Source organism: Propithecus coquereli, unplaced genomic scaffold (assembly GCF_000956105.1).
Source record: "Propithecus coquereli isolate 6110/MARCELLA unplaced genomic scaffold, Pcoq_1.0 Scaffold189, whole genome shotgun sequence".
In the NCBI taxonomy this organism is placed as follows: domain Eukaryota; kingdom Metazoa; phylum Chordata; class Mammalia; order Primates; family Indriidae; genus Propithecus; species Propithecus coquereli.
Window position 1 is genome coordinate 893,042 of NW_012143745.1, and position 14,898 is coordinate 907,939.

At 42.0% G+C, this 14,898-nt stretch overlaps 1 protein-coding gene across 3 annotated transcripts in view; it reads right to left on the reverse strand.

Annotated features, from left to right (window-relative positions):
• FYN (FYN proto-oncogene, Src family tyrosine kinase) overlaps positions 1-14,898 on the reverse strand; it is a 197,127-nt gene that overhangs the window by 168,930 nt on the left and 13,299 nt on the right. For all 3 annotated transcript variants that reach the window (XM_012642840.1, XM_012642839.1, XM_012642837.1), the window contains exon 2: positions 2,330-2,368. The gene's annotated coding sequence lies outside the window, so the exon portion shown is untranslated. The remainder of the gene's footprint in view (positions 1-2,329; positions 2,369-14,898) is intronic.

Below are 14,898 nucleotides of genomic sequence, written 5' to 3' on the forward strand. Positions count from 1 at the left end.
TAGCTATTAATTAACACAGAACTTATGCTGACTTATCTTTGAGCTTTGACATGTCGAAATAAAGCTAATTTTCCATACTGAGTTCAGTCTTTACGAAAATGTTCCACTGAAAGAGAAAACTCAAAAATCCATTTAAAAAACAAACACTATGACTTAAGCAATTTTTCTCCACTCAGGTTGGCCAACAGGTATCATCTACTTACACAATGGAGGCACGCCTTATATATACCAGGTCCTTCTTGGCAGATACATAAACCCAGGCAAAAATAAAAGTTGATACATCTGTGCTCAACAGCCTTCTATCAGCATTAGGAAAAGGTTCTGGAAGTGGAGCTTCTGAATTAGAGCTTTTAAAACAGTAAATTCCCCTAAGGCAGTTAAGTGTTTTTCAGGTCATTAACTACTTGACTGAGAGGGTACAGGCAGAGCCCTTTAGAGGCAGCTCAAATTCACTTCGTGCCAGAAGCATTTCCACCCCTGCTCAGCTTCTCTTCCTCTGGGTTTCCTCAGTACTTACAAACACCCACAGGGCCGAGACAGTCACACTTGTTGGTGTCTTTGTGCGACACTCACTGCTGCCTTCAGTCCCAATCCAGGGCTGGCCTTATCTAGCACATTTTAGAAAGGTGGCCAACAGCCCTTTTTCTATTTCGGTACAAGATCCAAGTCAGAAAACAAAAAATATGTGTGGTTTGTGTTTTTAAGTTAAAAAATGAGTACTTTTACTTGGCCCTGCAAAATGGACCACTTTACTAAGAAAAATGACTCACAGAGGAGAAATGATTTGCCTAAGGTCTTACAGCCAGTTAGCAGCAGAACTAAAGAATTTAACTCATGCCACCCAGACCCCATCTCCCACTTACTGAGCCCTGTTGTTTGCCTGGCTTTGGGCCAGTACTGGGAACCCGGGTGAGCAGCCCTCCCCCTGCTGTGGTCATAGGATTCACTCAGCCTGAGTTGGACAGGGCAGGGCAAGTCACGCAGCCTGGGGCTTTCCCCAGAGGCTCCAGCCTGCTGTGTGCCTGGCCTGGCCCAGGAGGGTCACAGTGTGCTGACCTCCTATGGTGAGGAGCCTTTGCCAACCTTTGGCTTCTACAGCCAAAACCTAAATGCATGGGGACTCTAAAAAGGCAACGCTTGCTTTGCCCTGACTAGAGCCTTTTTATTTCCCCAAGCCCCCCTGGTTTGTATGAGCTGAAAAGCCCATGACTGACAGTAGATCACAGGCCATTCTGCAGAAGCTCAGGGCCTGTGTGGGGTCAAAGGTCAGGGGTTGCTCCTAATTGTTCTGGAACAATGTTTCAGATAGTATACCTCCTCAACTTAAAACAAAGATGCACTGGCTACATTCAAATGGCTCTGGTTCAGGGAGAACCTCTCTTGCGCTCAAATCAAAATGAGAAATAACCCTAAGTCGTTCTCAGATGAAGCAGCAGCCCCTGAGTGGCCAAGGAATTGAGGAACGTAACTCAGAACAGCAGAAAAATTACACCCAGGGTAATGTGGCTGGGTAGAGTAGTGCGGGGCATAACAAGGCCCCCTGGGTGGCCAGTGAGAGCTGTGTGAGTTCAGTAAGTAGGGAATCTGAGACCCAGGAGAGAGAGGTACAGACAGAGAAGATTGAGCAGACGTTTGTAGAAAGAATGAATACATAGCTCCTTCTCGCACCCTCTCATCACAGAGCTTTTCTGGATAGCCCAGCCCTCAGCCTGAGCTTCCAGAGCCCCTTCTGCACAGCTCTATCTGACTGTAGCATAATTACCTGAGTACCTGTCTGTCATGCTCACTTTTGTTTCAACAGAGTCCAGCATGGTGTCTAATACCCAGTGGGCACCAAAAAAATGTGAAGTGAATGAAAGAATGACCTGCTACACTCTGACTGCCATTCAAAGGTACAACTAAAGCAGAGGTAGGCAGCCATCTGACAGCGGAGGAAAAAACAACAATGGACTAAAGGGAACCTCCCTCTGCCAGTTTGAAGATGGAGCACTCCCATCCCTCACCAGCCCGAAGGCTCAACAGCCACGGGACAGCTGTTTCATTCTATTTCTGGGGTGGGGAGGCATAACTTATAGCTAAAACATATGTTCCCGTAATTACCAGAATTGAGTGTTACAACTAAGGGAAGGTGGAAAATAGAGGGTTCACCTAAGTGAGTTAAGATTTTCTTTCTATTTCATATACCAGTTTCATCTTCAACCTCTCTCAGAAACCTATGAAACTCAGAATTACGATCCCAAATTGAAAGTGGACTTCATCCTGGGTTGTGATGGAAAATGCTTTCTAATTCACAAGGCACATGCACTCAGTGCAAAACTTGTTCACTTACTTTTCCTCGTCTAGATCAGCATCCTGCTTCTTCAAAAAACTGTAGAAGAGAAAAAAATAGAGAGGCATCAAAAGAGAACCACGTACTCTCTGCCTGTAAACCACCCACAAAGCACCACCATAGAATTTCCATTTGTTACAGACAATCAATTTGCCTAGAAATTTTTTCTAGTTCACACAATTGTTACTAAGTCACAGTCGCCACAAACACCTGCCTGAAACTGCGAAGACCTGGCCCTGTACCGCCAAAGGAAGCCTGCATGAGATTTTAACTTTCCGGAGCCAGGAAAGATAAAGATGGAGGCTTTGAGTATTTACATCTACACACACACACACACACACACACACACACACACACACACGCACACACACACACATATACACAAACACTTCCCCTCTTCAGAGTTTCTACAAGTCATCCACATTTGGGGTACATTAAAAATGAGTCTTCCACAGTCTTCTTCAACTTACTTCTCAGATTAAATCACCCCAGCCCCCAGCCCCTATCTGCTCTGCTTCCTGTTTGACTGTGGGTGGGTCTCACTGTCAAACAGCCTTCTGGGCATGGTCCCTGTTTCCCATGAGCTGAGGTTCCCCTCTGTGGGAGGTCTGCCAACCCACAGGCCTGCATCAACTTGTCCATGGAACTCCAGCCCCAGGATCACCCTAGAACCTTACGCCAAGCCCCCGGCAAGGCTGAGTTCTGATTCTGACGACACTCACGCTCACATCTCATTAATCTTACAGTGCCAGGAGCAGGATGGCAGATTTCCAGTCTGCTCATATATACTCTGCCTACAGCCTGCCAATACTATGATATCTCATTTGTTATTTGCAATTTTAGCTGCTTGAATAAAGCTTCAGTTTTAATAAGGTGTCTAAAGAGAACAATAAAAACAGTTGAATGGAATTATGTTGACAACAATATGTTAGGACAGAAAGTGAGAGGTTTGAGTTAAGGAATCTGAAAAAAAAAAAGAAAGAAAAAATTTTTCTTATCTTAGAGAGTCTTAACCTTTTTCAATGTGACTCTTAGTGTCTTTCTTCCTAGTCCATGGTTTAAAACAGCTCCATCATAAATTACCATCCCCCCAACACAAACAGAGAATTTTTACACTGTTTGAAAGGATGCATAATTAACAGTAATATCTTTGTTTTGTTTAATCAAAGATGACTCGAAAGAAAGAAGAAATGACCACGGGGAAGAGAATTAGAAACTCGTATGTTGTTCTCTGCAGATGGGCATTCAAATCATGAACTCACTGCAGACAAGCAAGAGAACCACCATGGAGGCTGGAGAGAGAATGTGCTACAATGATAAGCAGGCCACTACAGCCTGTGCCCTAGCGAGCCATGCCACCCTCTCTTTTTCTGGCTTCTGAGACATGCTGTCCTATCCTAACTAAGGAGACACTGTCAGGCAAGATATGCCTTTTCTTCTGGCTAACCTACTGGCGATCTAGACACTGCTGAGCTGCACAGAATGGGACTGCTCTTTGTCCAGAAATGTTAACGTGCTTCCCTACAATCAGAAGAGGGTAATTCAATACTATGAGACATTTTACTAAAGGGAATATATATACAGTGGAAGTTTGACTTCCATTCTTGAACACTTCTACAGAGGTTTAAGAAAGTTGTTGTTCTGATGTATAGGTCACAAGGAATTTTCTATTTGAAAGGTGATAGAGTCTCTCATCTGCCACAGAAAGAGCACTTGGAGAATCGTTACCCTTTTGCAATGCAGGGAAGGAATTTAATACCCCTCTCTCATGCATATTGCATTAATTGCAACAACACAGGATGCACAGTTCACAACAGATTCTGAATGAATGAGCCTTCATTCCACAGCACTTTAGCAACTGGTACCAAGAGGAAAACTAAAAACCCATTTGGAGCTGCTGACTCACTGCTGCACAAGGAGTGTTATCCATCCATACATATAAACGGCATCATCCAATTTCTTTTTCAGGCTTACTGAACAGATGGAGTTAACTAATAAAGACAATATATATATGCTTCATTGTGCAGCCATAAACCAAAAGAAGGATGCCACAGCTTTAACTTCAAGAACTCCCAGCAAGATGGCTTGACATATTTTTAGGCATCGGCCCCATTGTTTCAAAGAGGTTAAGGATGGACACAACAGAATTGCCTAAAAAGTGAAATCGACATGGCAACCCCATCTAGAATAAAGAGTGGCATTTGCTTTTAAAACCATGTATACCTTTCTTAAATAAAGGCTATGTTTCTGAAGAGTTAGGAATAAATAAGTTTTGGCCATCAAATATTTAAGTGAAAGAGACACTTTTTATTTAAATAACTCCTATATTAAAAATCATTTTTAAAACATTGACCAATTATTCTCCTAATTTATCTTTATTCTAAATCTTGTTTTTGGAAAATCCAAGTGTTAAGGTTTCCAAGGCAAGATAGGCCCCTCCCACCCCACCCGCATGTGTACATGCGTGTACATATATATAGATACATATATGTAATTATACAGACATTTTATATAGTTGTCTGTGTATTCGATTGTGGAATTTTGGGCATTAGAGCATTTTGCATGCTTTTATTTCTCCTGTTGAAGTGGTGCTGATGTTTTATTTGAGAAACATGAATGAAGTGACCCATATACCCCAGTGGAAAAGGCTGATCCATAAATGTTGCAAACATGTGGTCAACTGCAGAAATGGAAGCCAAAAGACAAGATTTCAGCCAAACGTGAACTACTCCCAACTGTTTAGATCAGATCAACCCTCCATCTTTGAGAGAATACACAAATATCCTACAAATACAACTGAGAAGTCCTCAACTCTGAGCTGTCTCTTGATAGAGCCATCCCGCCAGCGCCGCCATTCTGTTTCCAAATGCCCGTGGGCATCTTCCCCTGAACCTCACAACGGGACAGTGCAGGCAGAGAGTAGTCGGTACACAGTCAAAGGAGCACTGGCCACATGCTCAGAGAACGGCAAGAGGCTTGGTGGTGCTGCAGAGCACAGCGGTGGCTAGGGGACAGCGGGATGCTAGAGGGAGAAAGGTGGGGAACTGGGGCAGAGGCCAGACTGTGAGCGACGGTGTACACTAGCTAAGAAGCCAGCCAGAGGTAGGGGCACACTTCTGCACTGCACCATTGTGTTTTCAACCTGTCTCTCTCTTAGGATGGGGCAGAAAAAGAGATGCAGTCCCCAGTGTATTCCTGGCAGTGGGCTACGCACCATCATTCCAATCTCACCAACCCTGCTGGGTGAGTATAATTTTCTCCTAAGGGGCCTTCAGGGCCTAGCTAAAAACTGCTTTTTCAGTTTTGTTTTCCTTTGCTGACACTTCCAAGCAGGATTAAATTTCCTCTCTGCTGTGTTCCCACAGCACTTTGTGCGGGGGGCCTGTTTCTCGTATCCCTCATAATCTGTCAGCTCACTGGTGGCACCGAGCTTGGTGCCTGCGACACAGAGGGGTTGTGCCACCTCTGCTAAGGAAGGGTGAAGAGGGGTGGTGACAAGGAACTAATGAAAATGCACTAAGCCAAGACCACCCAACTTCCTCCTGCATTACAAGGTGTGTGTGTTGGGAGGGTGGAGTGTACAAATCCAGAGTGTAACACACATCACGCATGACACATATGTACCCAGAAGATCACCTTCCTCTTTATGTTTAATCCTGTGTCTTTAACTTTAAATAAATGATAGAGATCCAATCCGGAGATTCTGCTATTATTTCTAATATTACACAGCAATTCTTATTTTAAAAAATGTGACTGAGAAACTGAGATTCAATATATTGGGGTCATAATCATGTCTCATATAGGATGAAAGAGATTTGAGGGCCATGATGCATCCAAGATTTAAATCATGGTTTGGGTTTTTATTTGATTATTTTAAAAATGGAAGATTAAGAGAAAAATGAGGTATACTTTTCTTTTGCCACAGTATCCTCTCTACTTCAAATTTGACCCTTTTTACTACTTGCAAAAGATTTAAAATATTCATTGACCTGCCAAAAAACATCTGTACATTGCTGGACACGTCTTCACATACTCACATCTGAATGGCTTCTCTCTGCTCCAACGACCACAGCTCTATTCAACCACGACTAAAGTGAGAACATCGGAACCGTACGTGGTGTGATGTCAGTGGCAACTGAGGATGAGATAGCCATTTGATAGCAACTTCCACATGAAGCACGTCAACAGGGACAAGTGTTCCTTCGGTTATTCTTAACTTAGGATCCAAGGCACAAAAAAGACCAGGCAGGGCCAGACTCTGCCTAATTCCAAAGAAAGCTGAGACCCATAGAGAGTACACACAGAAGCTCCTCAATGCTCTCTGGCAGAGGGGCAGCCCCTGGCTCCTTGCCTGAAGCCCTGGAACAGGCCTACTCTCACAGGCTCCCTGAGGCTTGTGCAGCTGCAGACAGACATGCAGTGTGTGGGACCATCCACGCTCAGGGTCACCACAATCTCCTGTGTGCCCAACAGCTGGGTCAGGCCCCAGAGACAGGCCCCGGCTCAGACAAGGCCTTTGTTGTGGGGTATTCCTCACTGCCTCGTTTCCCCAGGAAAAATGTATTTTCCTCTGGCCATTCATTCTGGTCCCAGACTAGCTCATTCTTCTGCATCCTCCTGCATGCACAAACCTTCAAACAAGGTTAAAGACTGTGGCAACTGCAACCTCTTCTGTCTTACCTGCCCCTAGTCAAGATGCACTGATAAGCGCATACTCAAAATGGTGAGGGACACAGAGCAGTGACAAGATTGGTACTAGACAATGCCACCCCAGGGGCATCTTCAGCAATTGGCACCAAGGTGGATGAGGTAGAGGACAGCCAAGGTGGCTGGGGAAGGATCTTGTGTCTCCCACACTGGGGACATGGCACAGGACTCAGCTAGTGCTATATGCACTCTGTACTACTACCTCCCTCTTACTTATTTTATACAAGTATTTATTTTGTCTCATTAAAAAGGTAATACATACTCAGTGAAAATTTAGAAAATATGGAACACATTATGACACTGAAGCTTTTCTTTTTGGGTCAGTTTTTCTATGCACATATATATGTCAACATCCTACTCCAGCACATCACAATGAAAAGCACACATGGCAACCAAAAAGAGGAGGGACTTTTTCTTATATATAAGAATGATGTACCTAGCACCATTAACTTCAGAGGTCTATTTCAATTTTAAGGTATAAAATGTAGACTGGGCCGGGCGCGGTGGCTCACGCCTGTAATCCTAGCACTCTGGGAGGCCGAGGCGGGCGGATCGTTCTGAGCTCAGGAGTTCGAGACCAGCCTGAGCAAGAGCGAGACCCCGTCTCTACCAAAAATAGAAAGAAATTAACTGGACAGCTAAAATATATACAGAAAAAATTAGCCGGGCATGGTGGTGCATGCCTGTAGTCCCAGCTACTCGGGAGGCTGAGACAGTAGGATCGCTTGAGCCCAGGAGTTTGAGGTTGCTGTGAGCTAGGCTGAGGCCACGGCACTCGCCCCAGGCAAGAGAGTGAGACTCTGTCTCAAAAAAAAAAAAAAAAAAAAAAATGTAGACTGGACCACCTAATGATGTCCCTCACCACTGACCTATGAATTAGTCTCTAAATTATAGAATTTTGGTCCACAGCCAGGGAGGAAGCAGTTTACTTGGAAACCAAGTTCTATCCCTAGCTTTTCTATGTATTTGCCCTTAGGTTGGAGGGGTTGCAGCAAGGGTCACATATCAGAAAACCCACAGAGGCCAGGTAGGTAACAGAAAAGAATAAAGCAGGTGAGCTGTGGCAGGGGAGTCAGCTGAAGAACCCTGGCACCTCCCTAGGGGACGGTCACAACACTGCATGCGCAGACTGTTGTCATTAGAGAATGCAGGTTCAGTTCTGTCAGACTTTCCCATTTTTTCAAGAGAAGCTGGAAATCCCAGTTTTTACATAAAACTGCCCAATTTAAAAGTGTTAGTTTACATTTTAAAAATGCAGGTTCAGTTCTGTCAGACTTTCCCATTTTTTCAAGAGAAGCTGGAAATCCCAGTTTTTACATAAAACTGCCCAATTTAAAAGTGTTAGTTTACATTTTAAAAATGCACCACGTGGCCCTACAAAACATAAATGAAGGTATCATCTAGTCCATAGAATGGTTTGCTATCTTTAGAAGTCATAAGATCTACGTCTCAGTTTCTCTTTCTGTTAAATGGGAAACTGACTGCTATCTGCTTACCACTGGGGGTTTATTTAAGACACAGAAGGGGTTTTTATTATCATATAAGAAAATAACCTGAACACATTCGGATGCACAAAACAGGGTAATGTATTCCCTTATTTAAACCGTGGTTGATAGAAATAGGAATTGATGTTTTGCAGAATTATTTGAAATGCATACTTATGCTGTTAGCTTCTAAATAAACAAAAGAGGTAAGCTGTAATAGACTTAGAAACAAGGGTGTGACCAACTGGTGATAGTGGATCAAATGACGGAGTGAAAGCCAGATTGGAATGGCTTTGACTTTTAACAAGCAATGTGCTGAGAAGGTAGTGTTGACAACTCTCTCAAGAAGAATTGCAATACAGGGCGGCAGGGAAGTGGGGTGTTGTTAGTAAAGTGGAATGGGAGTAGAGAGAGTATATCTTTAAGATTGATGAAATTACAACTGTTTATATATTATGGAAATTACCAGCATATTAAAGCAACCAGACAAAAAACCCAAGTGCCAATGGAAGGAACTATGTCAGCAAAATACTAGAGAGTGTTGGGTGCAGTAAAAATTTTATTACTAAGAGTTAAGAATCCAAGATCTAGTTATACAGGTTTTCCTAAACAAGAAGTCAGGGGGAAAAAAAAGAAAAAATCTTTACTACAACACACACTGCCCCACATTTTACACTGTGCCATTTCTGTATTTGTCCTTTTTAGCCTACTTCTATCACAGTCTCTCTTTGCTAAAATACATTAGTTGCCATGGAAACGATGTCATAGTGTGTAAAACCATTTACTGTCCTTGGAAAGGCATTCATGATAAAATTGAACAGTAGCACGTTTTAAAAAGAGAAGCAACAGAAGGCAGTTGTGCAAGAACACAACAAGGTCTCAAAATCATGACTTCAAAGTGTTCCTCTACCACCAGCATCGTATGTCCCTGAGAGAGTCGTATCAGCTTTGGCACTGTCAGTTTCCCCCCAAATCATCCAGAGGAGCATCTTTCCAACTCATGTAGGCAAAATGTACTTAAAACAAAATCTCTGATCTAATGTCGATGAAAACAATAGACTCCCCAAAATTCACACTTACTCCCATGAGGTAGGGAGGGCCTGGGAGCCTAGAGAGTCAGAATGGTTGTGTGCACCATAAGACCTCTGCTAACGGAGAGGATCCAGTCCTGTAATGCATTCTGATTTAGTCCTGTAGTACATTCTGCTGTCCAACTTTGTTGTCAGAGATGGAAGCAATATTTGGGACATAGAGATTTGGACCTGAATTTCCTGATTGCCATGGATTAGCAATATGTTCTCTCTTTTGCTTTCATCAATTCAAAGTAAGTAAACCACATTCACACCACCAAGAAAACATACTGAACAACTCTTATATGCCCTCCTGATAAAGAAAATAGACAGCTGTATATATGTCTCCTGGACACTTAAAATCTAGTGGGGGACAGTCGAGCAAGGGCAAGAGCGTGAAGGGTCTCCCAGGCCTTGGTGGGGAGCTGGACTTCATCCCAACTGTGATAGGAAGACATTGTGGGGAGGGACGTGATCTCATACAGATTTTTAAGAGTTCACTCAGCTGTTGCGGGAAGTTGGATTGGAAGGGCAGAGCAGTAAGACTATCAGAATAGTAAATAATCCAGACAAAAAAGGAGGGCGCAAAGCAGATGGAGAAATGCAACGTCTAACAACGGTGACACTTCCTGCATCTGAGAAAGTGCTGGTTTATGCCTACTGTCCCAGCAGCCCTTCAGGATAAGCATTTGCCCAAGATGTTTCACTTTGTAAACCAAGTGTTATTATTAGTGGCATTAAAATACAGCAGGATTGGGTTTTGTAACCTCCACTTTGCACCTGGAGCTTCTGCCATGATTTGCCTACCAGTGTGTAAGACAACTAACTGTACAGTGGAGGGAATTTCCACATTAACATGTGATTAAATCTGAAAGATGACCAATGACCATCCATCTCTTTTCCTGTCCCTTTCCAACGTTAGTGTAAGTAACACCTTCCTTGCAAGGACAACAAAGAGCACTTGGACATGAGCAACTCTTCCAGTCCTGAGTGGTAGTGAGAAAAGTATTATGCGCCGCTGCCCCTGTAAGACACCAAATGCACCGACTCTTGTGCTGTGACCGATGCTGCAACCAGAGATGCACAAAACACCATTCAGAAGGGCTAATGGGAAACATAGAAAGTTACAGGTTAGGGTGTACATGAAATACTTACAGGAAATAGACCTGCTATAGATCTTTTAAGGAATTGTCTGAATGTTCTCATTACAGTGTCTTTGTCATTTATTGAATGGTTATACTATTTTATTTTGCTATATCCTTTCAGCAGCAATAAGGTAAAAAGAAAAAGAAAATGCAAGTTTAATGAAAAATTAACTACCAAATTTCTGTTTTTCAAGAAAGTTGATCATCAACATTAATTCGCACAAAATGATCACTGATATTCACTATCCACTATAGGAACCATGGTGATATCACTGACTATATAAACCAAAGTCACAAATCTGCTAAAGAGGCACCGGCAACTACTTCAAATGTTAACAGTTACTGTAAAACGGCTGAGGACGATGATTTAACATGTGCAGCTACAGCAGGTTCACTAACATAGTACTCTAGGAAATATTACTTTTCTTTTCGATCAAATGACTGTTATTCTAAATTGATTTTGCTTATTTTTGAGCTCCGGTTTTTTTTTTTGCATATATGAAAAGTGAAGTGGTAGCTTCAATGTATTAGCTTTATTAGCAGAAAAGAAAACTTCACAAATAAATGGTTCCAGTTTTATGTTAGTATCATCAGATGTTTTAAACAGAAAGCAAGTAATTTGAATAATGCTTTGATTTTCTTCACCTATTTCATATGAAGCTTGTGGTAGTTCATTCTGTCACAAGTGAAACATCTCATGCTATTGCAAACTACAAAAAGTTCAACATAGGAGATAAAGTGATTTGTTTTTGCAGAGATAATACAAATTTTGTGATGCTAAAAATAATCATCTTACTAAATCAAGAAACCTATGGAGCAGAAAGTTATTAATACTTAGAATTTGGTATGGCACATGCATATTTCATAACTGCATTCAAACAAGTGGCCATCTCTATAAACTGAAACTGTAGGTATACAAATTGACAACCGGTTTTACATACACCCAGTTAAAAAAAACCGAATTACAAAATTTTTGTGACAATGCCAATGATGAATACAAAAAAACACTTCAGCATAGCAGTATATGTCTTGTCTTTTGCCGCCTATCATCATCAACCAGGTTTCAGAAATGCTTGAGAAATGACTCTCTAACTCAGCCTGTGTGTGCCATAATGGAATGACAGACAAGTCCTCTAAAGGATGAGTGCATTCTGTCCAAACCAGTTGGAAGTCCTTGATCAAAGAAGTGAATGAAGCACCAGATCACTTCAGCTTCTGAAGCCTTTAGCCAATTGCAGTTATTGAAAACAAGGCTTGTGAACAGAAGATGAAGAAAGTCATCCCAACAAAAGCAAAAGAGAAAGTGAAGCACATTAAATGATGAGAATTCAAACAGTATCTAAGATTTAATTCTGAAATTATATTACAATGTTTTGTAATATCCTGACTTATGGCAATCTTTTCATGGAGCTTCTAGTTTTTATTGGAATACATTTATAGTCTCTACCAGAATGGAGTGCAATTGAGAAGACCCATGATTTTGTGTCATCTAAATTTGATAAAACATTCAAAAAGACCATAGAGCAACTTATTTTCATAAGTTTTGCCTTGTAAAATTATTTGTTGAAGAATTCTGCATGAGGAAAAAAAGATCTTTGAAAATATTTGGGCGAAAGTATCTACACATTTCAATATGAAAAAAACTCCTCTGAGAAGAGCCTCCATTTAGCAGAATTTGTTCTGAGCTCACCAGGGACTTTGCTTCTGCAGAAAGAGCTATTTTCTCAATTGGGAATATTGTGATATATACATAAAAGCCAATCAAAGATATTAACTTCAAATATTAATTATAAACACAACTTTGAAGAGATTGCAGCCAACTTTATGAGCAAATTAAAAACAATTCATTCTTCGTGTCAGTGTCATGGGGATTAGAAACATGCCTGAAGAACAGACTAAAACTGACTAAGATAAATGAATATGTAGCAAAAATAATTACTTATATGTTCTTGCTAATGCTCAGATAATCAATATAAAAGTTTTTCTCTAATGTATATGGACATATGTATTTAAGTTTTAAAAATTTTATTTTTGAAAAGATTTTGAGTAGAAACTATTTCATAGGTCTAAAATATTTTTTTAAACTTTCTATAAATCGATATATTTTTTAAATTCTATAATTTTATTTATTTAGTGACTCTTTTCAATTTAAATTATATGGTTCCCCATCTCTACCTGTCTTGGCTCCCACTGACAGACAAGGGCAAATATGAGATGTGTTTATGTTTTGAGAAGATTTGCTCAGACTGTCACAATAATTTTCTGGTAGGAAAATACATACATGATGTCAAAACAGGCAACTCTCTACCTCACCTCACTACACCCCCAACCAAGGCACACTTAAAGCAGGCCTAAAGATTTCCCTTCCGAAATTACTAGGTATTTCAAGAAACAGCAGGTTTTAAAATATATCATCTTAAATGCAGCATCATCCTCATATGAATGTCAAAGAGAGATGAAATGTAATTAAAAAGAGCTAACTGGTTTTCTTCCCCCTCTCTCATTTGAGTGTTCTGGTAACTACTTATAAATTATACTTGGAAATGAATCCCTTCATAAACTGGTACTTTATTTAGTACATGAGAACTGAATAAAAATGAAGAGCACTTCCCCTTGTATTTAGAGAGAGAATTTCTAGTATTCACTCTGTTACCTTTAAAACATGAGACTAAAGGATCACACACAGTAAAAATTGTCCTCTAGTCTCCAGCATCACAGTAAGTTCACTGGAGAAAGGCTCGAAATTCTGATACTTTCCACCGACTCAAGGCCCTAAGACAACTGAGGTCCTTCCTTCCAGAGCACTGGGAAGAACTGCCACTACCTAAAAATGGGAAGCCAAAAACCCCACTACACTTTGAAACATCAGGTGGAAAAACTCTGCCCCTTCGGGGAAAAGAACTTCCCACTTCTTGCCCAAAATGTACCTAATACAGGTATACTAAGCCATGACTTAATCAAAGGAAAAACAGTATACTATCATAAGAGTATTAGTAAATTTGCCCCCCGAAAGTTAAAATATAGCCCGAATGCAGTGTGGAAGGTTTGAAATGTACACTTACCACTCTACTGTATATAAAAGACAATTACTTTATTTCTCCATGGTTGAACTCAACTTGATTATGACCAATGCATTTCTGCTCATGAGAAAGAACAATCTTAGTCCTTACAGATAACCTAGTCTCTTCAGAGTTGAAACTTCAGTTGCTTCAGGGCAATTAGTCAAATTAAACTCACTTTGAACAGCCTCTCAGGGCTGTGTTTCTTTCCCAGGGGGGAAATTACAGAGCATCGCGGGGGGGAGAGGATCCAGCCTAGGTGCTGCCCTCCAAGCCCTCGCTGGCCTCTGTGGGACGTCTCGTCCCTTTGTCTTAGGGTGCTGGCCTGGCTCTGCTGACAGAACTGGTCGATACCTCACTGAGGCTCCGCAGCGCCCGTGGCCACGATCCCAGCCAGTCTCCAATGGTGAGACGCGCACACTTCCTTCTGTGCCTGCTCCATTCTCACCCCAGATCTCTCAGCACCTTCACATCCACCCAAGGGGGCAAGCAGGACTGTGGGGATTTCCCCATGCCACGTGCAGGGGGGGACACCATCTCAGGGCCTGTTTCTCCCTAAACTTGCCTCACTGCAGGGCTCAGTACAAGGAGGTTTCCTTCCAGAGTTCCAGAGCGGACCCAAGGTACAATTGCTCTCGGCTTGCAGGGGTTTCCCCCACCCACCTGGGCTTCTATCATCTCAGTGATGCCTTAAGCAGAAGTCCCGGGCAATGGGGAGCTGGATCTCAGGACCCATCCGCTTCTTAACTCTAGACTCCCCTGAATCTCTACAAGCTCATCCCACCAATCCAGGAAGAGATTTTCTCCTTCCTGGAGGAGCCGGAAACCATCCTTTAGCCTCCCTCCTCCTGCATGGCTTAATGTACAATATATGCCAGGCCTTCTGAGATTTGGCTCCTTGGAATCCACAAACCATTTTTCTTCTGACAAAGCCTGCCTCTTTTAAATAAGGCCTGGGCTTACTCTGGTCTCTGAAATGTGCTTTAAAGGCCTGCTTTGGAAGTCAAAAGCCGAACAATGTCTTCTTTGTCCTTGACCATGTTGTGTCCTCCCCCTGAAGTAATGGAATCCTTAGCCTCAACGGGGGAGACTCCCAGGGCAACA